The sequence below is a fragment of the Erpetoichthys calabaricus genome, chromosome 15 (genome assembly GCF_900747795.2).
Source record: "Erpetoichthys calabaricus chromosome 15, fErpCal1.3, whole genome shotgun sequence".
NCBI classification, from domain to species: Eukaryota; Metazoa; Chordata; class Cladistia; order Polypteriformes; family Polypteridae; genus Erpetoichthys; species Erpetoichthys calabaricus.
Window position 1 is genome coordinate 91,836,558 of NC_041408.2, and position 2,985 is coordinate 91,839,542.

At 44.8% G+C, this 2,985-nt stretch overlaps 1 long non-coding RNA gene across 1 annotated transcript; it reads left to right on the forward strand.

Moving 5' to 3' along the window:
• LOC127525911 (uncharacterized) lies at positions 1-2,423 on the forward strand. The gene is made up of 2 exons (XR_007933534.1): positions 1-537; positions 959-2,423. It is a non-coding gene; the product is annotated as an uncharacterized LOC127525911 (long non-coding RNA).
• The last annotated feature ends 562 nt before the right edge of the window (positions 2,424-2,985 follow it).

Genomic DNA, 2,985 nt, shown 5'->3' on the forward strand with positions numbered 1-2,985 from the left:
TCCAGACGGCTGAGATCTGCCACTTGAATAATAATAATAATAATAATAATAATAATATGATGAGCATGCGGGTCAACCGGTTGAATGCAAACGGGGGGAAAATATGGGAAGACTGTATATCTGTGCAATGTGTGTTGTGAAATGAACGGACATTTCTGGAATCATCAGATCAAGGAATTGTGTGCAAATGTGAATAATCTGAAAAATGTGAATGCATTAAAAGTCTAAATACTGTAAGTAATTCATAACGAGTTACATTGTGATACAGGGGCTGCTGGTGCCACCTGTCCTGAGATAAAGTGACGTTTTATGCTGGAAATTGATATTTGAAGAAAAGCATTTGATACAATTAGGGTGGAGTGGGAAACTGTAAGGGAAACTTCAGTCTCTGTCACCCACAGGACATAGGACAGGGGGCTCTGGTGTCCCCAAGGGTGTACGGTAATATTGACAGTGTATATTTAACATAGGGGTGTCACCCACAGGACATAGGACAGGGGGCTCTGGTGTCCCCAAGGGCATACGGTAATACTGAAAGTCTATATTTAACATAGCAGTGTCACCCACAGGACTGAGGACATGGGGCTCTGGTGTCCCCAAGGGTGTACGGTAATATTGACAGTGTATATTTAACATAGGGGTGTCACCCACAGGGCATAGGACAGGGGGCTCTGGTGTCCCCAAGGGCATACTGTAATATTGGCAGTGTATATTTAACATAGGGGTGTCACCCACAGGGCATAGGACAGGGGGCTCTGGTGTCCCCAAGGGCATACGGTAATATTGGCAGTGTATATTTAACATAGGGGTGTCACCCACAGGGCATAGGACAGGGGGCTCTGGTGTCCCCAAGGGCATACGGTAATATTGGCAGTGTATATTTAACATAGGGGTGTCACCCACAGGACTGAGGACAGGGGTCTTCAATGTCACCAAGGGTATACAGTAATACTGATAGTGTATATTTAACATAGGGGTGTCACCCACAGGGCATAGGACAGGGGGCTCTGGTGTCCCCAAGGGCATACGGTAATATTGGCAGTGTATTTTTAACATAGGGGTGTCACCCACAGGGCATAGGACAGGGGGCTCTGGTGTCCCCAAGGGCATACGGTAATACTGACAGTGTATATTTAACATAGGGGTGTCACCCACAGGACATAGGACAGGGGGCTCTGGTGTCCCCAATGGCGTACGTTAATACTGACAGTGTATATTTAACATAGGGGTGTCAACCACAGGGCATAGGACAAGGGTCTCCAATGTCACCAAGGGCATAAAGTAATACTGAAAGTCTATATTTAACATAGCGGTGTCACCTACAGGGCATATGACAGGGGGCTCTGGTGTCCCCAAGGGTGTACTGTAATACTGACAGTGTATATTTAACATAGGGGTGTCACCCACAGGACATAGAATAGGGGCCTCCAATGTCCCTGTTATGGCCTACCAAAAGGCCTAGGGGTATATAAATAGGCCGCACACTGTGAGAGAGTGAGAGGGGGGGACAAAACACAGAAAAAAACAAAACCAGCTAAATAAAAACAGACCCCCTTTTATTGTCAAAAAAAAAAAACCTCACAATATGGAGAAAATTACACAAAACGAACAAGGCAGGAGGACAACACTAACTTAGCTGTCTTAGCTACACAAAGTTTACACAGCTAGATGCATACGATTGACATTTATCACATAGATGGCTACCTTACAACAATCACTTTACTTTAATAAGCAACAGGAAACAAAAACCCAAAGCCAGGCCATCCAGCCCTACCTCTCCATACCTCACGCTGTCCTTCTCCTCTCACTCTCTCTGTCTCTCTACCCTAAAACCCAAAGAAGCTTCTTTTATAACCCACACCCCACCAACACCCAGGTGATTTCTTAACAACGGGCACCTCAATAGGTGGGTAATCAGGGCAGGACTCAAGTAAGCCATCAGCACCGAATTAGAGTAGAGTTTAACAAAAAGATCTAGAGTAGGTCGTGACAGTCCCCAATGACGTATGGTAATGCTGAAAGTCGATATATAGCACAGGGGTGTCCCCCACAGGACATATAACAGGCGTCTGAAATGTCCCCAAGGGTGTACAGTAATACTAAAAGTCTATATTTAGCATAGGGGTGTCCACCCAGAGGACATATAACAGGGGTGTCCAATGTCCCCAATGACATACGATAATACTGCCAGTGTACATTTAATATGGCAATGCCCAGTGAAAGCTGCTCTAAATATCAATGGGTAACAAGTGAGAAGGCGCACCCTCCTTCGGTGGCTGTAATGACAATTCTATGCTGTCACTTGATGTGAGTTATCCATTTCCCTGTTTTTCTTGACTGATATGATATCTGTAACTTTTCCACTTGCTATGATAAACCATCTTGTTTAATTAAAGCCAGACCTGCTCATCTTGCAGCCCTAACTTTGTTAGCTGACTTGTCTTTGACGTGCCTCAGTCACTGGAATGTCACGTCTTTCTGTAGATGTGTTTCATGTTTTATAATCTTGCACATGTGTAGCCCTGCTGACTCACAGCTTTAGAGATGGTGGGCTCCAATCCTGTCTCTGTGGGCGTCACAGGTTCTGTCTGCTGCGGTGGGGATTCTCTCGGGTTTACTACACTATGCTTGAGTTTCTATTCCAGCAGCACATGTCATTCTCAGACATTTGAGATCCTATTCAGGGTCACTGGGGTGGCCGGAGTCTGCAGTCTATCCCAGTATGTTTGTATGCAAGGCGGAAAACAGCTCAGGACAGGATATCGGCCCTTTGTATGGACCACTAACAAATGTGCGTACGTGTTCTCAGTTAAAGCTAAAAATACTTTATGGAAATACTGCACTGACTCAAAGGTGAATGTTTTAAGTAAGAGGACCACCAGATGAGATCTCGTTGAAAGTCTTCCCAAGTCTGTTTAGCAAAACTCTAACAAATCTTTCATCTACCACAAAATACAAACCGGGAATCAAAGTCCCTAATAACAA